This window comes from Pleurodeles waltl, chromosome 7, assembly GCF_031143425.1.
Source record: "Pleurodeles waltl isolate 20211129_DDA chromosome 7, aPleWal1.hap1.20221129, whole genome shotgun sequence".
NCBI classification, from domain to species: domain Eukaryota; kingdom Metazoa; phylum Chordata; class Amphibia; order Caudata; family Salamandridae; genus Pleurodeles; species Pleurodeles waltl.
The window spans coordinates 1,118,563,105-1,118,590,966 of NC_090446.1; positions in this window are offsets into that span (position 1 = coordinate 1,118,563,105).

Consider the following 27,862-nt stretch of genomic DNA (forward strand, 5'->3'; position numbering starts at 1 on the left):
CAAAACTAATCAACTATAGTGTGCTGCAAAAACTAGAAGAAACTGGCATGCACTTTGGATGGTAGAGTGTGGAGGAAAGAGAAGTGGCCAAAAAAAGGAGAGAGAGTAAGAAGTGTTGTGAAAGAAGAACAAATCTCAAAAAACAATCAGGGATAAACCAGAGTCAACCAAACAGTGAACAGTCAGAAGAACAAAGATTCAGAGGCCCTCATCATGACTCCGGCGGTCTTTGGCAGAAATACCGCCAGTGCTGGTGGTCTTAAGACCACCCCAATACGACTGATCTCTGACTTCTGCCCGAAATCGGGTAAAAGTTCGGGACCAGTCATGCTGGCGGTCGGCGGTGCAGAGGTGGTTCCGGCACAGGTACTTCCTCGCCAAAAAGAGACCGCACACCATATTATAACCCGTAATACGATGTGGTGGTGTCCAGAAGGCGAGGCGCAGCCAGTGGTGGAAGCGCCAGGACCCGTCACCTCCCGGACGACTTCCTCAACTGACAAGGTAAGTGGATCGTCCGACAGGAAAGGGTGTGGGTGTGTGTGAATACATGTCATGAATGTTGGGGGAGGGGAGTGTTTGTGGGTGCATGTCTGTGTGTGTGAGTGATTGTGGACGGGGTGAGGGGGTGAGTGAGTGTTTGTGGATGGGATGAGTGTGTGTGTGAGCCATTGACTGCATGAGTGTGATTGAGGGGATGGAAGGGGTGAGTGCGTCTATGCGTGTGCATGTAAGTGGACTGGGTAGGGAGGTGTGTGTTTGTGTAAGTGAACAGGGAGGGGGTGCATGTTTGTGTGAGTGAATGGGGAGAGCAGGTGCGTGTGTGTCAGTGGACAGAGAAAAAAGCGGGTGAGTGAGTGTATGTAGTGTAGGGGATGTGAATGTATGTATGCGCTGGGGGAGTGAATGCAGTGTTTGTCAGTGTGAATAGGTGTGTATGTCGTGTTTGCATGGGTGTTTGTGCGTAGAAGTGTGTGAGTGCACGTGTGCAGGCATGTGGACGTGTTTGCGAGTATATCCTGGTGACAGGAATGCTTAATCCTGTCACCACAGCGCAAAACCACCAGCTTTTTCTGGTAGTGCGACTGCCAGAAAAATGCTGGCAATCTTCCACCTCATGATACCACTAGCGGCATCACGCCATATGCCGTGCTGGAGGAACACTGTAATATGGCGAGACGGGTGGAGGTTTGGTAATTTGGCTTCGGCCAAACTCCCAATCTCCTACTTTGGCTGTATTCACCACCGGCCCGTCTGCGGTGACACCGCTACAGCCGCCCTGGTGGTCTTCGGACCGCCAGGGTCATGATAAGGGAAAAAGTGTATTAAACTGAATATATTTAGGTCTTGTGTGGACCTACTTCATTAGGAGGTGACATTGATCTGAGAGTTTATGAAGCCATGAAACGTCCAAGTGTTGTTGAAAAAAAAACAGTGAACGATGCTACCACAGGTAAAGATTAAAAACAATTTCTGATTAACAAACTCAAACTGTATCCGTCCTTATGTTTGACTAGTCACATTTTCAACCTTAAGTATCCAAACAAAGATATCCTATGGTGCCAGGAGGCGCCTAGGAGTGGTTCACTCTTCATTGGTCAACTCTATAAAGCTTCAAAATAGAGAGAGAATGAGGTAGATAGAGAGGGAGAGATAGAGAGAGAGAGAGAGAGAGAGAGAACGTTTTTCATGACTATACTGAAGGAACTGTTCCATGAAAGTGGTTATTTTAGGATTCTTCACGTGTCTTCACGTGTGTTTTACTAATTACAGGGACTCTCTTTGAATAGCCTTATTACACTTTATATTAAAACAGCGCAACAAACAGCTTATCAAATACAGAACGGACAAAGTTCAGATAGTTACAAAATTACTTGCAGCACATCTTTTATGTTTGTGTGCTTTACATAAGCAGAAAGGGTAAAATAATATGTGTTAATAAAAATGGGTATGAGTGTTAGATGGGTCACTGAGGAAAATTTTTGAGTACACTTCAAGTTCTGTTTAAAATGATAGCTGCCAGAGCAGGACTGTTATTATTCTATGCATGGCCGACCCTATTTTTACTTAAATAGTTCCAGTGATGGTTTTGGGGTTGTGTCTAGATTTCGTAGAAATAGAAAACTAGAGTCTGTTGGGATATACATTAATTTGCCACACCCTCAAAGGAGTCGGGGCAATAAATCAGCCCCAGGATTGCAAATATGGGGATGCACAAAGCACAGCTGGTTACTGGGCCAAATGCTCTCCTAAAACCACAAACTGGGTGAGCACGGGTTCAAAGGTAGTTGGAGGATTTTCATCTTTGTTTTCATGTTTTCATTTTTTGCAGAGGTGGCTCCTCCACAATGGCATTGCCCCACTGGCTCAGAGCCATCAGATGAAAAATAAAATAATATTTTGTTATCATTTTATTTTTCACATGCTGGCTGAGCCAGCGTGTGCAGGGATGGGTGGGGTAGGCCATGGGAAGGAGTAGGGGTAGTGGAGTAGTGGTGTGCACTTAAGAGTGCAAGTCAGTTCTAGGCCGGCCCGACAGACATGTGCAGTTAGGGCTCTCCAACCCAGCCGTATTGCACAGCCGGGTTGGAGAAACAGCACGAATTCCCTGTGCCTGAGCGAGCGTTAAGCCAGCTGGCTCAGGTCAATCCCTGCACTGCTACCATGCTTAGTAATAGCATGAGAGCAGCGTGGGGATTGCACAGGGAGTCTCTGTTGGTGTCCAAGGAACTGCTGGGACCAGGAAGCAGAGGAGCGTGAGGCGGCCAACAGCACCAGGTAAGTGTTTTTTTATTTTATTATTAACACCCCCACCGCGTTCCCCCCCATTCCCCTTCCACCCATCCCACCACTGTTAATTTGAGTTAGCCGCCACTGAATACCAACACATTGCTGCATAAGCCGGTAGCCCAGGGTGTTTGCAAACGTGATCGTTAGTCATAAAATACTGCAAACTAATAACAAAAAAATTTTTTTTTTGCAGACTGTAAAATAAGTCTAGACTATGGGGGTCATTCCAACCCTGGCAGTCATCGACCGCCAGGGTGGAGGACCACGGAAGCACCGCCAACAGGCTGGCGGTGCTTCCCTGCCCATTCTGACCGTGGCGGTAAAGCCGCGGTCAGAAAAGGGGATCCGGCGGTTTCCCGCCGGATTTCCCCTGTCTGGGCTGAATCTCCATGGCGGCGCTGCAAGCAGCGCCGCCATGGAGATTCCGACCCCCTTCCCGCCACCCTGTTTCTGGCGGTTTTTACCCCCAGGAACAGGATGGCGGGAACGGGTGTCGTGGGGCCCCTGGGGGCCCCTTCACTGCCCATGCCACTGGCATGGGCAGTGCAGGGGCCCCCTAACAGGGCCCCAGCATGATTTTCACTGTCTGCACAGCAGACAGTAAAAATCGCGAAGGGTGCAACTGCACCCGTCGCACCCCTGCAACACCGCCGGCTCCATTTGGAGCCGGCTTCTATGTTGCAGGGCCTTTCCCGCTGGGCCGGCGGGCGCTCCTTTGGCGGGCGCCCGCCAGCCCAGCGGGAAAGCCAGAATGGAGCGGGCAAATGGCGGTGACCGCATTGCGGGCGGCTACCGCCGCCCGCCGCGGTCAGAATGACCGCCTATGTCTTATTGATCAGTGAAAGTCTTTTTTAGGGAAATATTATCTCACTTTTTCAGCATGAGGTTGAAAGTTCATGCAAGGTGGTGGTCGTAAACTAGAGAAGCTCTAGACTGAAGCCCGGATAATCTGTCATTAATTCGATGGTAGACGGGCAGCTGGGCACTGCAGAGGCAGCAGCGTGCATGGCGGAACCCCAGAGATTGAGCTAACACCACCTGAGCACAGTGAAAGCAGAATACGTCCACAGCCCAGGAGGAGCGCACTGCCTGGTCCCACAAAGCAGAGAGGGAGAATGTGGGGGCCGTGCTGGACGGCTCATGTGGGGCTGTGGCCGAGTGAGGACCTGATTTCACCCCGGCTGAGCCTTGCTCAGGAGGGGCGGTCGCCGGTGGACCACTGGAGGAGCAAAGGTCAGTGAGCAGGACTCCGAAGGGGGCGAGGCGCTGTGTGACGGGAGCAGGCCAGGGGGACTTGGGTGCCGGGGCCTAGTGAGGGCCGGAGAATCACCCTGGCTTCTGCACGGGCATGGTGCCCTGGGATGCGCCCTCCCCTAAGCCCCTTTTTGAACACTGATGACGGGGTGGGACCTGGGCGGCGGACCAGATCACACTGGGCCATAGCGGTGGCAATCCGTTGCTTTGGAGGCCCTGGGCTACAGGAACTGGCTCCTGAAGGGAAGAGCCTGGGGATGAGACAGCCAGAGGGGAGGGGCTGCCCATGCTACTGTGTCCCTGGACTCTTGTGCAGCACATGCAGATGGGCCCCGTGCTGCTGAGCCTTGTGGCCCTTGAGACTGGTGCTTGTTGGCCTTCCCTGAGGAGGCTTGCCAGCTGGGGACTGATACTTAACTGGCCTCCCCTGTGGTTGGCCGATCCCCCGGTGATGGGTCCCAGGGGATGAAGGGAAAATGCGAGAGGTCTTGAAGAGGCTGCACCTTGTGTGGTTGGACTTCCGGAAGGAGCAGAGGGGGCTGATGCTCTCTCCTATGTGGAGAAAACGGGTGCGGACCCATGGCCATTTCATTTTCTGAGTGCAACACTTTGTTGACAGAGACATTATATTAAAAGTGGTGCGGTCCTTCCCGGCCCTCCAAGTAGACAACGCTAAAGTGATGATGTTTCCAGACTACACCATTGCTGTACAAAAACGGAGGTGTTCCTTCTTATCTGTGAAACGTAAATTGTGAGCATTTGGCCTGACATACTCCTTCCTTTTCTCTTCCAAACTGCGAGTTGTAACCCAGGGGAAGGGGCACTTTTTTGACACTCCAGAGGCCACGTAGGAGTGGCTGGAGTCGACTGGGATGGTCCACTGGCATGAGTTGCCGCCAAAAAAGAAGGAGCAGTGGAATCCAAGGCCTCGCAGATGTAGGAACTGAAGGCATCAAGAAACTTCCCCTGTGCGGCCGGACCTTGCTCCGGACTTAGAACAGATCATCGAGGAGCAGCGCCAAGCACTGCAGACCGCTGCGGCTATCAGAGAGCCAACAATCACCTCAGACACTGAAAAAGAACTAATTGACTCTGATGCTGAAGACAACTCTTTTGGTGGAAACCTTTCAGACAATGGTTCCAGGACCCTTCTGAGTGTGATCCCACAGACGGCTGATGACATGATATGAGCCCGTAATGGCATAATGTACTTGCTACTCTAATATGTGTTGCCACTGGCACTGAAGGTTGTTTGATCAGGCTGTACTGGGTGACCTATGGGTTGGCTGCCGGTTGCGCTGTGCTGCGTGCCTAGCCTCTGTCTGCACGCATGATGTACTGGTGGCATTGCTGAGGAGCACATTGATCGAGATAAACCCCCCCACTCACCTATTTGTCTGTGGGTACCTTCTTTTCACATGTTAATTACACTGGCAGGCGATTTAGATGGTTTTGGCAGACACCTGTTGTCCCTCTGCTCGGATGGTATTCCTATGTTTTGTTTTAGTGGCTATTGTTTGTTTGATGCCGCACTTGTTGGTTACTGGCTAGAGTCTGGATCCTTGCTGCACCCATCCCCCTGATGGCTTGCAAACCTTCTCAGTAATGCTTGCCACCTAGAGGAAGGTGAGCTTAAAGACTCTCTTCCAGTCACCCATCTATGAACCCAGTTAACGTCCTTACATGGAATGTGAGGGGTGTACACACGCTGGCATGCAGGTACTGCATCTGCTCATACCTGAGGAGGCATATGATCCACATAGTGCTATTGCAAGAAACGCACCTCATGTAGGCAGGGGGCATGAGACTGCAGCAGCTCTGGCAAGGAGAATTGTTTGTGACTAAATACTCCGCATGCGCTAGAGGGGCTCTGGTTTGGGTCAGACCAGTTACCCCATTTGTGGTGGAGGAATTGGAGGCAGACGCTGGGGGTCGGTGTGTGTTTGTGTGGGGGCTCTTGGACAGCCGCTCGTTATTGTTGGGGTTGGTTTACGTGCCAAACACGGATCAGGCCCCCTTCCCCCACGATCTATCTGGAGTCCTTGTGAGAGGCGACTTTAAAAGTGTTTTGGACCCGGACTTTCATAGTTCCTTCCCACCATTGCCCACTGCACCCACGGTAGCAGCAGCATGCCCACTGAGGGAATGGCTCCTATTCTGGTGCTTGGTCGATTCGTACCATCACCGCAATGCTGAGGTGCGAGTCTATTTGTTCTATTCAACCCCGCACCAACTGCATATACGGCTTGACAGAATGCTTTGCTCAGATAACTTATGTTCTGCGGTGCTACAGATGGATTACCTTGGCCGAACACATTCTGACCATCTGTACCTGCTGTCCCCACCTGGCGGCTGCGTCCGGAGATCCTGGAGGATGCGCCTTCAGGACGTCACTTGGCACATCCATCACTGACTACTTTGACCAAAATGCAGGCAGTGCCTTGTCTGGGCTCATTGAATGGGATGCGTTTAATGCCTACATACAAGCTCACAGCCTGAGCACACAATGAGCATGCGTAAGTCCATAGCAAGTGACTTGACCTGGGTGGAGAAAGCCCTGTTGCAGCACAAAAAAAATGCTTTCCAAAACTCACTAGGTGCACACACCCTTGCTAACAAGAAGGCAGAGCATCTATCTGTGGTGGAGAGGTTGTGCTGTCTTATCTACGCAACTCATTTGGCGCACACGCTTTTGGCGACTGATAAATTGCGCAGATTATTACCCTGGTTGATTGCCAGGAACAGGAGCGCACTCCTATTTTGGAGCTGCCATCGGGGATCGGCAATGTGCTCTCCACCCAAGGGGAAATACATTATGAACTGATGCACTACTACACAGCCCTATACCAATCGCAAACACAGACAAGACTCGAAACTCTTGTGGAGTTCTTTTCCTCGCTTCCACTGCCCTGCCTCAAGAGCAGCAGGAGGAACTGGACGATCCGTTAACATTCGTAGAAATACAAGACAGTGTGCATGTATGGGCTACTGGCAAAACCCCAGGCCCCGACAGCCTCCCATCATAGTTTCATAAAACATATTCCTGTATCATTGCACCTCGGCTGCTATGGATGTTTGAAGAAACACTGTCTGCGGCATCACTGACAGCATGCCAATGGAAAGCGCTGTTGATATCCCTCCCTAAATCCGGTTAGAACCCAGCGGAGCGGGGGTCATATAGGCCTCTGGCGATGCGTAACACAGATTATAAAACTGTGATTATAAAACTCATCCCACACCCCCCTCCCCGCATACACACACACAGACACCCACATGCACCACGCATACACCCATTCACTTACACTGCATACTTCCAGACACACTTACACACATTCTTATACACAATCACACTGACATGCAGACACACACTCACTTCACAATTCTTAAATGCATTCACTCACATGCATACAACCACACATACACCACAATACTCACAGACGCATTCACACACACATTTACACATTCATGCACACATTCAGACACACACACACAACACTCACCTCTGCTGTCGGACGCCTGACTTACCTTGTCCGGCGAAGAGGTCTTCCGGCAGGGACCAGGAAGGGGCGCTGCTACCGCCAGTAGCGCCCCACCAGCAGAACACTGTCAGGCCGTATTTCGGGTCAAAATATGGCTGGCGGAGTACTTCTGGCAGGGCGGTGCTGATGTTAGTAGCGCCAGCTTACCACCATCCACCACCATGAGCACTGCTGGATTTCAGCCCTTAGTGTGGTGGAAGTCAGGCAGTGCTCATAATATGGCGGACGGATGGTAGTCACATTGGCGGTATGTTGGCGGCCGTCACCACGGTGTAAGGCGGTATTTACCACCAATGTCATAATGTGCCCCTTAATATTTTGGCTTTCTGAGGCGCTGTGGATGAACATGACTCGCACCTGTGCCGCGCTACGTGCTGCTTGGGAGGGCGACCTGGCCCTGTCCAGATAAGGTATGGGAAGCTGCCCTGAAAAGCCACAAGCAGCGCCGCCATGGAGATTCCGACCCCCTTCCCGCCACCCTGTTTCTGGCGGTTTTTACCGCCAGGAACAGGATGGCGGGAACGGGTGTCGTGGGGCCCCTGGGGGCCCCTTCACTGCCCATGCCCCTGGCATGGGCAGTGCAGGGGCCCCCTAACAGGGCCCCAGCATGATTTTCACTGTCTGCATAGCAGACAGTAAAAATCGCGACGGGTGCAACTGCACCCGTCGCACCCCTGCAACACTGCCGGCTCCCACTGCCGGCTTCTATGTTGCAGGGCCTTTCCCGCTGGGCCGGCGGGCGCACCTTTGGCGGGCGCCCGCCGGCCCAGCGGGAAAGCCAGAATGGAGCGGGCAAATGGCGGTGACCGCATGGCGGGCGGCTACCGCCGCCCGCCGCGGTCAGAATGACCGCCTATGTCTTATTGATCAGTGAAAGTCTTTTTTAGGGAAATATTATCTCACTTTTTCAGCATGAGGTTGAAAGTTCATGCAAGGTGGTGGTCGTAAACTAGAGAAGCTCTAGACTGAAGCCCGGATAATCTGTCATTAATTCGATGGTAGACGGGCAGCTGGGCACTGCAGAGGCAGCAGCGTGCATGGCGGAACCCCAGAGATTGAGCTAACACCACCTGAGCACAGTGAAAGCAGAATACGTCCGCAGCCCAGGAGGAGCGCACTGCCTGGTCCCACAAAGCAGAGAGGGAGAATGTGGGGGCCGTGCTGGACGGCTCATGTGGGGCTGTGGCCGAGTGAGGACCTGATTTCACCCCGGGTGAGCCTTGCTCAGGAGGGGCGGTCGCCGGTGGACCACTGGAGGAGCAAAGGTCAGTGAGCAGGACTCCGAAGGGGGCGAGGCGCTGTGTGACGGGAGCAGGCCAGGGGGACTTGGGTGCCGGGGCCTAGTGAGGGCCGGAGAATCACCCTGGCTTCTGCACGGGCATGGTGCCCTGGGATGCACCCTCCCCTAAGCCCCTTTTTGAACACTGATGACGGGGTGGGACCTGGGCGGCGGACCAGATCACACTGGGCCATAGCGGTGGCAATCCGTTGCTTTGGAGGCCCTGGGCTACAGGAACTGGCTCCTGAAGGGAAGAGCCTGGGGATGAGACAGCCAGAGGGGAGGGGCTGCCCATGCTACTGTGTCCCTGGACTCTTGCGCAGCACATGCAGATGGGCCCCGTGCTGCTGAGCCTTGTGGCCCTTGAGACTGGTGCTTGTTGGCCTTCCCTGAGGAGGCTTGCCAGCTGGGGACTGATACTTAACTGGCCTCCCCTGTGGTTGGCCGATCCCCCGGTGATGGGTCCCAGGGGATGAAGGGAAAATGCGAGAGGTCTTGAAGAGGCTGCACCTTGTGTGGTTGGACTTCCGGAAGGAGCAGAGGGGGCTGATGCTCTCTCCTATGTGGAGAAAACGGGTGCGGACCCATGGCCATTTCATTTTCTGAGTGCAACACTTTGTTGACAGAGACATTATATTAAAAGTGGTGCGGTCCTTCCCGGCCCTCCAAGTAGACAACGCTAAAGTGATGATGTTTCCAGACTACACCATTGCTGTACAAAAACGGAGGTGTTCCTTCTTATCTGTGAAACGTAAATTGTGAGCATTTGGCCTGACATACTCCTTCCTTTTCTCTTCCAAACTGCGAGTTGTAACCCAGGGGAAGGGGCACTTTTTTGACACTCCAGAGGCCACGTAGGAGTGGCTGGAGTCGACTGGGATGGTCCACTGGCATGAGTTGCCGCCAAAAAAGAAGGAGCAGTGGAATCCAAGGCCTCGCAGATGTAGGAACTGAAGGCATCAAGAAACTTCCCCTGTGCGGCCGGACCTTGCTCCGGACTTAGAACAGATCATCGAGGAGCAGCGCCAAGCACTGCAGACCGCTGCGGCTATCAGAGAGACAACAATCACCTCAGACACTGAAAAAGAACTCATTGACTCTGATGCTGAAGACAACTCTTTTGGTGGAAACCTTTCAGACAATGGTTCCAGGACCCTTCTGAGTGTGATCCCACAGACGGCTGATGACATGATATGAGCCCGTAATGGCATAATGTACTTGCTACTCTAATATGTGTTGCCACTGGCACTGAAGGTTGTTTGATCAGGCTGTACTGGGTGACCTATGGGTTGGCTGCCGGTTGCGCTGTGCTGCGTGCCTAGCCTCTGTCTGCACGCATGATGTACTGGTGGCATTGCTGAGGAGCACATTGATCGAGATAAACCCCCCCACTCACCTATTTGTCTGTGGGTACCTTCTTTTCACATGTTAATTACACCGGCAGGCGATTTAGATGGTTTTGGCAGACACCTGTTGTCCCTCTGCTCGGATGGTATTCCTATGTTTTGTTTTAGTGGCTATTGTTTGTTTGATGCTGCACTTGTTGGTTACTGGCTAGAGTCTGGATCCTTGCTGCACCCATCCCCCTGATGGCTTGCAAACCTTCTCAGTAATGCTTGCCACCTAGAGGAAGGTGAGCTTAAAGACTCTCTTCCAGTCACCCATCTATGAACCCAGTTAACGTCCTTACATGGAATGTGAGGGGTGTACACACGCTGGCATGCAGGTACTGCATCTGCTCATACCTGAGGAGGCATATGATCCACATAGTGCTATTGCAAGAAACGCACCTCATGTAGGCAGGGGGCATGAGACTGCAGCAGCTCTGGCAAGGAGAATTGTTTGTGACTAAATACTCCGCATGCGCTAGAGGGGCTCTGGTTTGGGTCAGACCAGTTACCCCATTTGTGGTGGAGGAATGGGAGGCAGACGCTGGGGGTCGGTGTGTGTTTGTGTGGGGGCTCTTGGACAGCCGCTCGTTATTGTTGGGGTTGGTTTACGTGCCAAACACGGATCAGGCCCCCTTCCCCCACGATCTATCTGGAGTCCTTGTGAGAGGAGACTTTAACAGTGTTTTGGACCCGGACCTTCATAGTTCCTTCCCACCATTGCCCACTGCACCCACGGTAGCAGCAGCATGCCCACTGAGGGAATGGCTCCTATGCTGGTGCTTGGTCGATTCGTACCATCACCGCAATGCTGAGGTGCGAGTCTATTTGTTCTATTCAACCCCGCACCAACTGCATATACGGCTTGACAGAATGCTTTGCTCAGATAATTTATGTTCTGCGGTGCTACAGATGGATTACCTTGGCCGAACACATTCTGACCATCTGTACCTGCTGTCCCCACCTGGCGGCTGCGTCCGGAGATCCTGGAGGATGCGCCTTCAGGACGTCACTTGGCACATCCATCACTGACTACTTTGACCAAAATGCAGGCAGTGCCTTGTCTGGGCTCATTGAATGGGATGCGTTTAATGCCTACATACAAGCTCACAGCCTGAGCACACAATGAGCATGCGTAAGTCCATAGCAAGTGACTTGACCTGGGTGGAGAAAGCCCTGTTGCAGCACAAAAAAAATGCTTTCCAAAACTCACTAGGTGCACACACCCTTGCTAACAAGAAGGCAGAGCATCTATCTGTGGTGGAGAGGTTGTGCTGTCTTATCTACGCAACTCATTTGGCGCACATGCTTTTGGCGACTGATAAATTGCGCAGATTATTACCCTGGTTGATTGCCAGGAACAGGAGCGCACTCCTATTTTGGAGCTGCCATCGGGGATCGGCAATGTGCTCTGCACCCAAGGGGAAATAAATTATGAACTGATGCACTACTACACAGCCCTATACCAATCGCAAACACAGACAAGACTCGAAACTCTTGTGGAGTTCTTTTCCTCGCTTCCACTGCCCTGCCTCAAGAGCAGCAGGAGGAACTGGACGATCCGTTAACATTTGTAGAAATACAAGACAGTGTGCATGTATGGGCTACTGGCAAAACCCCAGGCCCCGACAGCCTCCCATCATAGTTTCATAAAACATATTCCTGTCAGCATGCCAATGGAAAGCGCTGTTGATATCCCTCCCTAAATCCGGTTAGAACCCAGCGGAGCGGGGGTCATATAGGCCTCTGGCGATGCGTAACACAGATTATAAAACTGTGATTATAAAACTCATCCCACACCCCCCTCCCCGCATACACACACACAGACACCCACATGCACCACGCATACACCCATTCACTTACACTGCATACTTCTAGACACACTTACACACATTCCTATACACAATCACACTGACATGCAGACACACACTCACTTCACAATTCTTAAATGCATTCACTCACATGCATACAACCACACATACACCACAATACTCACAGATGCATTCACACACACATTTACACATTCATGCACACATTCAGACACACACACACAACACTCACCTCTGCTGTCGGACGCCTGACTTACCTTGTCCGGCGAAGAGGTCTTCCGGCAGGGACCAGGAAGGGGCGCTGCTACCGCCAGTAGCGCCCCACCAGCAGAACACTGTCAGGCCGTATTTCGGGTCAAAATATGGCTGGCGGAGTACTTCTGGCAGGGCGGTGCTGATGTTAGTAGCGCCAGCTTACCACCATCCACCACCATGAGCACTGCTGGATTTCAGCCCTTAGTGTGGTGGAAGTCAGGCAGTGCTCATAATATGGCGGACGGATCGTAGTCACATTGGCGGTATGTTGGCGGCCGTCACCACGGTGTAAGGCGGTATTTACCACCAATGTCATAATGTGCCCCTTAATATTTTGGCTTTCTGAGGCGCTGTGGATGAACATGACTCGCACCTGTGCCGCGCTACGTGCTGCTTGGGAGGGCGACCTGGCCCTGTCCAGATAAGGTATGGGAAGCTGCCCTGAAAAGCCACATCAACATTCCACGCAATGCGTGGTTTCAATTGATTCAATTCTACGTATGCCATAGGGCATATCTCACGCTGGCAAAAATTAATCAGTATTTTCAAGGAGTGGACACAGCCTGCCCCCGCAGCCTCTTGCAATGCGTTTAATGCCTACATACAAGCTCACAGCCTGAGCACACAATGGAGCATGCATAAGTCCATAGCAAGTGACTTGACCTGGGTGGAGAAAGCCCTGTCGCAGCACAAAAAAATGCTTTCCAAAACTCACTAGGTGCACACACCCTTGCTAACAAGAAGGCAGAGCATCTATCTGTGGTGCAGAGGTTGTGCTGTCTTAACTATGCAACTCATTTGGTGCACACACTTGTGGCAACTGATAAATTGGGCAGATTATTACCCTGGTTGATTGCCAGGAACAGGAGAGCACTCCTATTTTGGAGCTGCCATCGGGGACCAGCGATGTGCTCTGCGCCCAAGGGGAAATACATTATGAACTTATGCACTACTACACAGCCCTATACCATTCGCAAACACAGACAAGACTCAAAACTCTTATGGAGTTATTGTCCTCGCTTCCACTGCCCTGCCTCAAGAGCAGCAGGAGGAACTGGACGAACCGTTTACGTTCGTAGAAATACAAGACAGTGTGCATGTATTGGCTACTGGCAAAACCCCAGGCCCCGACAGCTTCCCATCAGTGTTTCATAAAACATATTCTTGTATCATTGCACCTCGGCTGCTATGGATGTTTGAAGAAACACTGTCTGTGGCATCACTGACAGCATGCCAATGAAAAGCACTGTTGATATCCCTCCCTAGACCCGGTTTGAACCCAGCGGAGCAGGGCTCACATAGGCCTCTGGCGATGCCTAACACAGATTATAAAACTCTGGCTAAGGTGTTGGCGATGCGGCTGTTGCCTCTGGTGCCTCACCTGATCCATCCCAACAGAACGGCTTTTTGCTAGCACACAGCACTTCTCTGAATATCAGACGCCTCTTCCGGGTTATGAATTATTCCATGCAGAGTTGGCCTGGAGTGGGTTGCTTGGTGTTGGATTTGGAGAATACATTTGACTCCCTGAAATGGCCCTTCCTATTTGAAGTGATTCTCCGGCTGGGTTTTGGCCCTGGCTTTCTAAAACTAGTAAAACTGCTGTACACAAATCCACAGTTCAGGGTCAAGACAGGTTCATCTATCTTAGAGTCGATCGAGGTGGGCAGGGGGACTCAACAGGGTTGCCCTCTCTCACCACTGCTGTTCTCCCTGGCGATAGAACCACTGGCAGCAGAATTGCACCAGCTGGGAGAGGCTGAGAGTACTCCACTGGAGGATGGTGGGCATGTCGTGACCCTCTATGTGGATGATCTCCTCCTGTATTTTAGAGACATCTCTAGAATCCGCAAGGAAGTTGCTTGTATACTATAGCGTTTTGTCGCAATGTTGGGTTTACGGGTCAACTCAAAAAAAGTCCTGCCTCTTCCCTTTTAACCCCGATTGGCCAGATCCCAGCCTCATTCTATCAGATGCCCAGAGGCTGACATAGTACCGCCTATAGCATTATGAGCCGGCCTACCACCATGGTTTTCCTGGCGTTAGCAACACCACGAAAACCATGCAATAGGCCCAATTGGTGACAGGGAATTCCTTCCCTGTCACCGGTTGGCGGCTCCCCCACCCCCCAACACTCACCTGACGCCCCCTCCATACAAACTCACAATCCCACCCGATACACAAACTAACCTCCTACCCCCTCTGATACATTCACTCACCCCACCCCCTCCGATACATTCACACACAGCTCCACCCCCATACACGCACACACCCGCAGACAAGCACACACCCACAGACACGCACACCACACAACTAACCCCACCCCCCAAAGCCACATACGCACACATCACCCCCTCCCTTCACCCCCACTACAGTCACAGCGCCCCTCATCCCACACCCCCCCCTCCCCGGATACACACACACAGACACCCACATGCACCACGCATACACCCATTCACTTACACTGCATACTTCGACACACAATCACACTGACATGCAGACACACACTCACTTCACAATTCTTACATGCATTCACTCACATGCATACAACCACACATACACCACAATACTCAGACGCATTCACACACACATTTACACATTCATGCACACACTCAGACACACACACACAACACTCAACTCCGCTGTCGGACGCCTGACTTACCTTGCCCGGCGAGGAGGTCTTCCAGCAGGGACCAGGAAGGGGCACTGCTACCACCAGGCCGTATTTCGGGTCAAAATATGGCTGGCGGAGTACTTCTGGCAGGGCGGTGCTGATGTTAGTAGCACCAGATTTCCACCATCGACCACCATGAGCACTGCTGGATTTCAGCCCTTAGTGTGGCGGAAGTCAGGCAGTGCTCATAATATGGCGGACGGATGGTAGTCACCGTGGCGGTATGTTGGCGGGCGTCACCACGGTGGTAGGTGGTCTTTACCACCAATTTAATAATGTGCCCCTTAATATTTTGGCTTTCGGAGGTGCTATGGATGCACATGACTCGCACCTGTGCCGCGCTATGTGCTGCTTGGGAGGGCGACTTGGCCCTGTCCAGATAAGGTATGGGAAGCTGCCCTGAAAAGCCACATCAAAATCCCACGCAATGCGTGGTTTCAATTGATTCAATTCTACGTATGCCATAGGGCATATCTTACGCCGGCAAAAATTAATCAATATTTTCAAGGAGTGGACACAGCCTGCCCCGCAGCCTCTTGGTGATGGTGGACCTGTTACACATTACGGTCCTGTCCTTCATTATGTTCTTAACCCCTTCTGTGCCCAGGACGTAATGGTTACGTCCAGCGGCACAGTGCTCGTGTGCCCAGGACGTAACCATTACGCTCAGCATTTCTCTTCCGATCACGTGGAGGAGGCCTGAGAGGCTTCAAAGGGAAGGAAAGGAATTTCCTTCCCTTTGAAGTCTCTCAGAGCATTTCAAAGCCGGATTGTAAAGCAATCCGGCTTTTGAAATGCCCACTAGACACCAGGGATTTATTCATTACAGGAAATTGGCATAAGGGGAGTGACCCCTTGGGCAAGGGTCACTCCCCACGGGGGCATTTTTTTTAAGACCTTTTCTGCACCCCCCTCCGGGGCAGAAACCTCTAGGCACCAGGGATCATTTTGTTTTTTTGTTTTTTTTAGAGGTGGGGAGCGACCCCTTAAGCAAGGGTGGCTTCCCTAGGGGGAAAAGGCCATTTCTGCCCCACTTGGGGACATATTGGCCTATTTTTATGAGGCCAATCTGCCCCCAAGGGGGACAGAAACCACTAGACACCAGGGAGTTTATTTTTTTTCCGTGAATTTCATGCAAGGGGAGCGACCCCTTAGGAAAGGGTCGTTCCCCTGGGGGGCAAATTTATTTTAGGCCATTTCTGCCCCCCTGGGGGGCAGATCAGCCTATTTTTATTAGGCCGATCTGCCCCCAGGGGGGGCAGAAACCACTAGGCACCAGGGATTTTTTTGTTTGTTGTTGTTTTACAGATGGGGAGCGACCCCTTAGGCAAGGGTTGCTCCCCTGGAGGGGCAAATTGTATTTAGGCCATTTCTGCCCCCCTCGGGGGCAGATCGGCCAATTTTAGGTCAGTCTTCCCCCAAGGGGGGAAGAAACCACTAGGCACCAGGGATTTTTTTTTTGCGCCAATGTCACGCAAGGGGAGCGACCCCGTAGGCAAGGGTCGCTCCCCGGGGAGGTGGGGGGGCAAATTTATTTTATTGGCATTAGGCCAATCTACCCCCGGGGGGGCAGAAACCTCTAGGCGCCAGGGCAAATTTTTTATTGTGTTTTTTTTTGTTTGTTTGTTTTTTTAGTGATGGGGAGCGACCCATTAGGCAAGGGATGCTCCTCTGGTGGGCAAATTGTATTTAGACCATTTCTGCCCCCCTTGGGGCAGATCAGCCGATTTTAGGTCAATCTGCCCCCAAGGGGGGCAGAAACCACTAGGCACCGGGAATCTTTTTTTTTGCGCCAATGTCACGCAAGGGGAGCGACCCCGTAGGCAAGGGTCACTCCCCTGGGGTTGGGGGGGCAGGGGGAAAATTTATTTTAGGCCATTTCTGCCTCCCTGGGGGCAGATCGGTCTATTGTTCTTAGGCCGATCTAGGTGCCAGGGATACATTTTTGGGGGATTTTTTGTTTTGTTTTGTTTTGTTTTTTAGAGGTGGGGAGTGACACCTTAGGCAAGGGTCGCTTGCCGGGGGAGGAGGGGCAAATTTATTTTAGGCCTTTTCTGCCCCCCTGGGGGCAGATCGGCCTATTGTTATTAGGCCGATCTGCTCCCAGGTGTGGCAGAAACCTCTAGGCACCAGGGATAAAAAAAAAAAAAAGTTTTTTTTGTTTTGTTTTGTTTTTTAGAGGTGGGGAGCGACCCCTTAGTCAAGGGTCGCTCCCCTGGGGGGCAAATTGTATTTAGACCATTTCTGCCCCCCCTTGGGGGCAGATTGGCCGATTTTGGTTAGGCCAATCTGCCCATCTGGGGGCAGAAACCACTTAGGCACCAGGGATTGGTGTGTGTGTTTTCTTTAGGGGGGCAACCCCTTGGGTAAGGGTTGCTCCCCATCAGGGCAAATTACTGTTGGTCATATCTGCCCCCCATTGGGGGCAGATGGCCCTATTTTTGGAAGGTCCATCTGCCCACCAGAGGCCAGGGAAGTTTTTTTTTTCAAAAATAAGAGGGTGGGGGTTTGGCCATACCCCCACCCCAAAAAAATGGGGCCTAAGTTGTACTGCCCACCAGTGGGCAGATGGGGCAATTACCCCTGATCCACACCCCAGGGGGGCAGAAAGTCTACTAGATGCCAGGGAATTAAAAAAAAACAAAAAATATTGGGGTGGTGGCTACCAACCAATATGGGCCTGGTTACGCCCCCACCTCAACTGAAGGGGGTATCAGTCTTTCAGCTCTCCCCCGCACTCTAAAACATCTTATCCCACAGCAAGCAAGAAGACATTTGATTATTTTGGGTTTTAGTTTTACATTTGGGCCATGAGAGCTTGGCTTGGTGGAATGGTGAGGGCTGCACTTTATGGACTTTGGGACCCTGCCGTGTAGAAAAATCCACAAGACCTAGACCCATCTGAAAAATAAACATCTGGGTGATTCCAGGGTGGTGTCTTTCACATGTACCCCGCACCATTTTTGTACCCACAATCCCCTGCAAACCTTCAACTTTGATGGAAATCACACATTTTTCCCAAGTGTTTGTGATGGAACCTTCCGGAATCTGCAGGAATCCACAAAATTCATACCACCCAGCATTGTCTCATCTATACCGATAAAAATTCTGCTGCACTTGTCAGCCTAAAAATGTTTTTTTGCAAACTGCCCTTTTGGACCCCCTTTCTTCCCCCTCAATATCAACATGTTTTTGGCTCTTCCCTTTCACAAGCACTTGGCCCACCTACACAAATGAGGTATCATTTTTACCGGGAGACTGAGAGGAACATTGGGTGGTATGAAATGTGTCCCAGTGCGGTGATCGCACACAGAAATGTGGGAAAATTAGATTTTTTAGCTAAATTTGAGGTTTGCTGAGGATTCTGGGTAAAAAAACATTGGGGGATCCACGCAAGTCACACCTCACTGGACTCCCTCGGGTGTCTAGTTTTCAGAAAGGTCTGGGTTTGGTAGGTTTCCCTAGAAAGCTGCTGAGCCCAGGACCAAAAAACAGGTTGTTTTGTATTTAATAATTTTGATGTGTCCAGATAGTGTTTTGGGGCCTTTCCTTTCGCGGGCAGTAGGCCCACCCACAAAATTGAGGTACCATTTTTATCAGGAGACTTGGGGGAGCGCTGGGTAGAAGGAAATTTGTGGCTCCTCTCAGATTCCAGAACTTTCTGTCACCGAAATGAGAGGAAAAAGTGTTTTTTTGGCCAAATTTTGAGGTTTGCAAAGGATTCTGGGTAACAGAACCTTGTCAGAGCCCCACAAGTCACGCCGTCTTGGATTCCCCTAGGTGTCTAGTTTTTAAAACTGTGCAGGTTTGCTAGGTTTCCCTAGGTGCCGGCTGGGCTAGAGGCCAAAATCCACAGCTAGACACTTTGCAAAAAACAGCTCTGTTTTCTTTGTGAAAATGTGATGTGTCAACGTTGTGTTTTGGGGCATTTCCTGTCATGGGGGCTAGGCCTATCCACGCAAGTGAGGTACCATTTTTATCGGGAGACGTGGGGGAACATAGAATAGCAAAACAAGTGTTATTGCCCCTTGTCTTTCTCTAAAAAAAATTCTTCCAAATGTAGGACAGTGTGTCAAAAAGACGTCTATTTGAGAAAATGCCCTGTAATTCACATGCTAGTATGGGCACCCCGGAATTCAGAGATGTGCAAATAACCACTGCTTCTCAACATCTTATCTTGTGGCCATTTTGGAAATACAAAGGTTTTCTTGATACCTCTTTTTCACTTTTTATATTTCAGCAAATGAACTACTGTATACCTGGTATAGAATAAAAACCCATTGCAAGGTGCAGCTCATTTATTGGCTCTGGGTACCAATGGTTCTTGATGAAACTACAAGCCCTATATATCCCCGCAACCAAAAGAGTCCAGCAGACGTATGGGTATATTGCTTTCAAAAATGGCTGTTTTTTTCACCTCAATTTCAATATTGTTTTGTTTCAGCTGTTATTTTCTGTAGGAAACACTTGTAGGATCTACACAAATGACCCCTTGCTGAATTCAGATTTTTGTCTACTTTTCAGAAATGTTTAGCTTTCCGGGATCCAGCATTGGTTTCTCACCCATTTCGGTCACTAACTGGAAGGAGGCTGAAAGCACAAAAAATAGTAAAAATGGGGTATGTCCCAGTAAAATGTCAAAATTGTACTGAAAATTGGGTTTTCTAATTCAAGTCTGACTGTTCCTGAAAGCTGGGGAGATGAAGATCTTGCCACCGCAAACCCTTTGTTGATGTCATTTTCAGGGAAAAAAACACGAACCGCCTTCTGCAGCCCTTTTTTCTAATTTTTTTGAAAAAAACAAATTGTTCACTGTATTTTGGCTAATTTCATGGTCTCCTTCAGGGGAACCCACAAAGTCTGGGTACCTCTAGAATCCCTAGGATGTTGGAAAAAAAGGACGCAAATTTGGCGTGGGTAGCTTATGTGAACAAAAAGTTATGAGGGCCTAAGCGCAAACTGCCCCAAATAGCCAAAAAAAAGGCTCGGCACAAGAGGGGAAAAGGCCTGGCAGCGAAGGGGTTAATGGAGGGCGGTATTGGCGCATTTATTGATCTGCATGGCCTCGCCCGCGGCTGACCACGTGGGAAGCATGTATCCTGGGCCCTTTCCCTAGAGCTCAAAGGCACAAGGCTTTCATGAGATTCCTGGAAATGGGCCTCCTGGCGGCTCAGCGGCTCATCCTCAGGAGATGGAAGTCTGCAGAGCCTCCTTCGATAGAAGCATGGAAAAATCACTTATGGTATGGGCAGAAGCAGAGGGGGTGGCGCTGCGAAGGGAAGACAGCTTGGGATTATGTAAAATTCCCCTGGCTTCTAGCTGAGATGAATGGTGCTAGAGCTGCAGGAACGAGAGCAAAGGCCTGATACTGATGTAGCAAATGTGGGCACTGCGCTGATCGAAGAGGGTCAAGTTGGCTTGGATGTGGTGGATAAGGATAGTCCCTTTTGAATAGCAGGGTTGGCCTCCCACCCGCTGGAGGGTTACTTGGCAGAACAAACCAAGCAGGAGCCCGGGGTCGTGTGTTGGTGCGCTGCGACTTAGTGACTGGGAACTGAGATGGGGTTCAGTTGGGGCACGGGGAGCGGCTGGGGACTGGATTCTGGACAAGGTTACTGGTGCGTTGTTATATCGTTGTTGTTAGAAATGGGGTTTTGGGATGGTTTCCATCTCAGGACCATCAGACATATATATGTCATCCATAGAGTACCTGGTTTATGATGAGAAAGGGGCACTCCTAGTGCCTGGAAGAGGAAGGTGGGTCCCCCGGCACTCCTGTGCACTAAACGGGGGCACGCTTTGTTCCTGGGGGAGAGGGGCTGTCAGCACCCTCTTTGAGGTTTTATAATGGGCCCCTCCTGAGGCCTGCGATCTCTGGGGGCCACTCCCGGGCTTCCACTGACCCTTCCTCAAGGGGGGCCACCACAATGCCCAAGAACTAGCCCGGTGGCGTGGGGAGCCTCAGATGAGTCTTCCACCCCACCCATCCTTGAAGATCTGGTATTGGGCCCCTAAACCAGCACTTCCACAAGAGTGGGAGGCAAACAAGGCTATAAACGGCACTTGGGACCCGGTGGGGCAGGGGAGCCTCCGATGAGGCTTCTGTCCGCCCACCCAGCTCAGGATCCACAAAGTGAGCCGGTCTGGCACAGTGCAGCGTGAAGACACCAAAGCAGGTGCCTGCTTGTGCCCCGGCGGCGCTGCTGGGAGCTAGCTCGACCCGGGGGCATGGTAGGAGCATGCTCACTCCTTTTCTTCATGTTGGTGGTGCCCCGGGGGCACCAGGACAGCGCGGTTCTGGCATGCTTTGTAAATGAAGCGCAGTGTTGAATCCCTCAGAGCAGCAGTGTGCTTTTTAGAAATGCAGGCGGGTCTTCCTCACGCCTGGGTTGCGGCAGTGAATTTGGCAGCAAGGGTGCGCTTTTAAGCACAGAAAACACATACAAATGGCCAGGTTGCAGCAGTGAATTCTGGCACGGCAATGCACTTGGAAGCACAAAGGGGCAAACGGGAGCGCTCTCTAAGTGCTGAGATATCACAACAGCATTCCTCGTGCTGGGGAAGGTTACAGGGGTCAGGGGACACAGCACCCTGCCTCTAGAGACAAAAGGGAGGGTAGCACAGTCCTAAGGGACGCAGTCTGTGGCAGTTCCTCCTAGTGACCAGGCAGGTCACAGGTCAGCCCAGCAGCAGCAGTCCAAGGTGGGTCCTGGTGAATCCATTCAGCAACATCCTGTGTCCAGTTTCTGGTAAGTCTCTGGAATCCCAAGAATGTCTAAATTGTGGAGAAAATTCCCCTGTACTTATACTCAGTTTACAGTGTGTTTTACAATGAGGAGGAGAGGGGGTTTTAACTAGTTACGACTGGTTCTGGGAGTGCCCCCTTCTCTGCTCCAGCACTGGCTCCAAACATCAATTGGGGGTAAACAACCCTATTGTGTGAGGCCAGGGCACAGCCTTTGCAAATGCAGGTGTACCCCGCCTCTCCCTTCTCTCAGCCCAGGAAGACTATTCAGTATGTACATGCACCTCTGTGACACCTCCACCCTCCCTGTGTACAGGTTTTCTGAAGAGTATGCACAAAGCCCAACTGCCACTCTGCCCAGATGTGGATTGGAGTCAAGCTGCAAAACACTAGAGTCATAAGCGCAGAGAAATGCTCACTTTCTAGAAGTGGCATTTCTGTAATAATAATAAAAATTACACCTACACCTGTAAGCAGCATTTCTTACCACCATTACAACCATACCAAACATGCCTATGCTACCCCTCATAAATCATACAACACCCCTTACATATACGGCAGGGCATTTCCAATGCAATCCTATAAGAAGGCAGCACTCACAGCAGTGAGAAACAAAATAGGCTGTTTGCCACTACCAAGACAGGCCACATTACTAGGCACATGTCTTGCCTTCTACATACTTAGCACACTGCCCATAGGGCTAGCTAGGGCGTACCGTAGGGCTGTCTTACATGTAGTAAGAGGGGAGTTCTGGGCCTGGCAAGTAAACTTAGATGCCAGGTCCCTGTGGCAGAAAACTGCGCACACATGTCCTGCGCTAGCAGGCCTGAGACAGGTTTGAATGGCTACTTCAGTGGGTGGCACAAGTAGCGCTGCAGGCCCACTAGTAGCATTTAATTTACAGGCCCTGGGTATGGGGATACCACTTTACAAGGGACTTATAGGTAAACTAAATATGCCAATTAGGTACAAACCAATCATATTAAGTTTACAAGGGAGAGCACATGCACTTTAGCACTGATTAGCAGTGAAATGTGCTCAGAGTCATAACGTCAGCCAACAAGGGTCAGCAAAATAAGGAGGAAAAAGGCAAAAACTCTGGGGAATGACCCAGTAAAAGGTACAGGTCCAACATGACCCCTACCAACCTAAAGCCAGGGGGAACCAATCAATATCTTGATGGACTTCCCTGCTTGGGGCGATAGAACGAGGACCCTGGCCCGCAACTGCAGGGGCCCTGATCCAGTTCTATGCCAATCTGAATCCAGTGGGATCCCTCTGTCTATGCTCCCCAGACAATCTGAGCTAACCCATGGAGGAGTCCTAGTTGTCTGTGGCCAGAGCCAGGTCCCAGGCCATCCCGGGGCCTCTAGTCTCTGAACCCTCTCTGAGTGGGGGGCGGGAGCCCCAGGTGCATAGCATCCTCTCTCCACTCTCCTTCCCACCAGTTCAGGAGTTACCCCCTGCCATCGGTCTTCTAGCCTAGGGACTGGTCCCATAGCCTGAATAGGGGTCAAGGGAGAGAGTCTCTCCTCCATCTTCCTCTCCTTCTAGGGTTCCGCCTCCTCTGTGGAGGAGTGGTACCCGCAGAATCCAGAACTGCCAGGGCGCTGGTGTCAGTCTTCCTGGTCAGCTCACCCACCAGTTCAGAGGAGTCCCTCTGTAATTGGTCTCCCAATCCAGGGTCCTTCCCCTCTGGCTGATCCAGGTCAGGAAAGAGCCTTTCCTCCTCCTGCCCCTCCTTCTAGGGTTGCTCACCCTCTCACCAGGAGTGATACCCCCACAAGTATTGGTAGAGAGACGGGGGACAGCTGTCTTTACCTCCAGGTCAAGGGGATTGCCCGTGACCTGGTTCTCCAACGTAGGGACGGTACCCTTGGGCTGGACATGAGTTAGGGGAGAGTCCTCCCTCTCCCTCAAACCCTTCCCCTCAGAAGTGGACTACCTACAGAACAAAACAGCAGGAATGCATAGTATAGCAGTCTCTACTCCCAGATCTAGTAGGTTGCCCAGGACCTGGTTCTCAAGCCTGGGGACGGCACCCTTGGGCTGGACACGAGTTAGGGGATTGTCCTCCCTCAAACCCTCCAACCCATCGGCACCCTCCCTTTGCAAAGTGATGCTGCTGGTCTCCAGAGGTGGCGGGACACTGATTCCAGTTGTCCCACCCACTCCTTCAGACACTAGGGGATCCCTTTCGGAGGATCGGCCTTTGGTAACAACTACTTTCCTGCCTTGGGGCCCCTTTAGGGTGCCTAACAAGACAAGCGTAAGAGGATAGGTCCCTCTGGATCCTGCACCCTCCCCACGCTGGATTTTGTCGGGGTCGTTAAATTTCCGCCTTGGGGCCCTGTTTAGGTGCCTTTCTACACATGCATAAGAAGACAAGTCCCTCTAGATCCTGGACCCTCCCCGCTGAGAACTTGGCCTGGTTTACCCAGAACCTTCCCCAACCCTTGCTGGGGTGAACCTAAGATGGCCCTTGATGCCTGACCAGTTCCTCTGGCACTAGCCAGCAGTCGGCCTCCTTTGCAAGTTCCCTGGGGTCAGAGAACTCACAGTGTAACAGGAGTTGATGTAGCTCTGAAAAAAAGCAACAGAACATGTGCTCCCATAAAATGAGATTAAACAGCCCTTCATAAGTGGTTGCTGTGCTACTCTCCAACCACCCTTCTGGTGCTTTGCAACAATTCAATAAGGATGAATTTTATAAAAAAAAGTCTAATTTATTTATGCTCCACAGAATGATTTAACACTTTTAATGCAATAAGAAAATTCGCAATAAATGCAAAATAGACGAACCAAACCCCTAATGAATCAATGACACAAATAAAATGGACATGAAGGAGAACACACAGTGCTAAAAGGTAGAAAATAGAAAATAGAATAGATAACACACATAGGGGGTTATTCTAACTTTGGAGAAGGTGTTAATCCGTCCCAAAAGTGACGGAAAAGTGACGGATTTACCACCAGCCGTTTTACGAGTCCATTATATCCTATGGAACTCGTAATACGGCTGGTGGTATATCCGTCACTTTACCGTCACTTTTGGGACGTATTAACACTCCTCCAAAGTTAGAATAACCCCCATAGACTCAGGCACATCAACAGAATCAGAAGACAGAACAAAAAAGACCAAGAGACAAATAAGCAATTTCACAAAAATTCTTGACACCAGAATACACTAGATTTCCTATCATATATGGTGTACCAAAGACACATAAAGACGTGAATGATCCTCCCCTACAACCCATTGTATCCAAGTGTGGGTCAGTTTTAGAGCCTTTGTCAAAATATGTGGACACCTTTTTGAAACCTCTAGTCGCTCAATTACCATCATATATCCGAGACACAGGTGATTTTATAAAAAAGCTGGAAGGTCTACAATTCAACCCCGAACAGGAATTCTTAGTAACAATGGATATAGAGTCACTTTATACCAATATCCCACAGATTGAGGCTCTAAGGTGTGTTGAGAGAACTTTACAGAAAATAGGTGATGATCATCCTCATAGTCTAATTATGGACTATCTAGAGTTGATCATGTTTAACAACTTTTTTGAGTTTGATGGCAATTTTTACCAACAGATCAAAGGTGTAAGTATGGGAGCGCAGCAAGTATGGGAGCGGCCTGCCCTCCCAGTGTATCCAACTTATATGTTGGTACCTTTGAAGAAACTCATATATACAATGAAATTGCACCATTTTTTGAGAATATACACCTTTGGAGCAGATATATTGAAAACGTGTTTTTCATTTGGAAAGGGGAGGAGACAGAACTTAATGACTTCTTTGCTTGGCTAAACCTCTGCGATAGCAATTTAACATTCACTATTAAATATAACAATGAAAAGGTGGAGTTTTAAGATGTATATGTGAAACATCTTAATGGAAAATTGGTGATGACTCTGTTTACGAAACCGACGGCAAGAAATACCCGCTTACATTTCAATAGCTTCCATACTACTAGCCAGAAAAAGGCTATTCCCTTTTCACAATTTCTTAGACTGAGAAGAAACTGTACAGAAATAGGTGAGTTTCTGAAACACGCTGATGTGTTCTCAGAAAAATTGAGTCAGAGGGGCTACCCAAAAAAAGTCATCAAGGACGCATTTAAAAGAGAGAGATATTACAACCGAGATGCTCTATTCCAAGCAAAAGAGGATAAAAATATGAACAAGCTTGTCTTTGTGGTCCAGCACTCATCTCTGAATGATAGAGTGAGAAGAATCATTAACAATGAATGGCACATTCTCAATGCAGGTCTTGAGGACATACGCCTAGATAGACCTCTATTTGCCTTTAAAAGGAATAAGAACTTATGAAATATATTGGTTAGAGCGTCAGTTGGGTCGCCCCTTCTCAGGTCCAAAGTTCCCTTTTTGGAACAGATAAAATCAAGGGCAACTTCAAATGTGGCAGTTGTCACGTGTGCAAGACTGCCCTAGTAACCAAAGAGATTACGCATAATGGAAAGAACGTGTTACTCACTGAAATGACTAACTGCAGATCCAAGAACTTGATCTATCTGATTCTTTGTCCATGTGGGCTAGGATACGTAGGGGAAACTGCTAGAGAACTCAGAATTTGCCTTTCGGAACACAAATCATCCATAAGAACCCGAAAACCGAATGCACCTTTAGTTATACATTGGGCACTTAAAAATCATCGGGAGAATATAATGAGATGGGTGGCTTTGGAAAGAATTAACACCAGGAACACGCAGGATTCTGAAAAATTTAGCAAGAAAAAAGAAGTCTATTGGATTTGTTTGCTTGATACACACAAAAAGGGCCTCAATGAAGAAATTCCTTGGCATAATGCCATATGAGACAGCAGTCATTTCCATATATGACCTCCCTAAGTACCTTTCTTTTCTGTTTGACAGACTTTAAATATTTTTTTTCTTATATTTCATTTGTTAACCGCTTGGGTGCCTTGGACGAGATGATCTCGTCCAAGGCTACAGTTCCCCTGTGCCTTGGACGAGATCATCTCATCCTAGGCACAGGGGAACTTGGGGGCGCGCTAGCGCGCCCCCCGTGCACCCCCCCTCCCCCCCAGGCGGGGATGGAAGGGGAAGACCTTCCACCCCCGCCCCCCCCCCACGGCAATCCGATGACGTCAGCGCGCGCACAGCGCGCTGACGTCATCTAGTGTTGCCGGGCGCGCTGGAAGCCATTTGCTTCCAGCGCGTCTACCGAGGAGGATGCAAAAAGTAAGTCCTCTTCGTTTTTGGGGGTCGGGGGGTGGTGGAAACAGACACGGGGGAAAGGAAAGGGTTTTTCCTTTCCCCCGGTGCCTGTTTTCATTAGATTCCTGCTTCACGATCGCGGGCAGAGCCCGCGATCGTGGAGCAGGAATCTCCTCTAGCCACCAGGGATTTACTGAGTTCAATATTTTGGGGGCGACCCCTTGGGCAAGGGTCGCCCACCCCCGGGGGCAATTATTTTTAGTATTTCGCCCCCCCCTGGGGGCAGATCCGCCGTTTTTTCGGCGGATCTGCCCCCAGGGGGGGGGGCGAAAACCACTAGACAACAGGGATAGTGTTATTTTGCCACTATTTTGGGGGCGACCTCTTGGGCAAGGGTCGCCCCCCCCCGGGGGCAATTTTTTTTTGTATTTCGCCCCCCCCTGGGGGCAGATCCGCCGATTTTTCGGCAGATCTGCCCCCATGGGGGGGGCGAAAACCACTAGACACCAGGAAAAATTTATTATATTGATTATTTTGGGGGCGACCCCTTGGGCAAGGGTCGCCCTCCCCCGGGGGCATTTTTTTATTGTATTTCGCCCCCCCTAGGGGCAGATCTGCCGATTTTTCGGCGGATCTGCCCCCAGGGGGGGGCGAAAACCACTAGACACCAGGGATATAGTATTTTATGTTTATTTTGGGGACGACCCCCTTGGGCAAGGGTCGCCCCACCCCGGGGGCAATTTTTTTTTGTATTTCGAAAACCACTAGACACCAGGGATTTTATATTTTGTGTATATTTTGGGGGCGACCCCTTGGGCCAGGGTGGCCCCCCCGGGGAATTTTTATTTGTATTTAGCCCCCACCCCCCCGGGGGGCAGATCCGCTGATTTTTTGGCGGATCTGCCCCCGAGG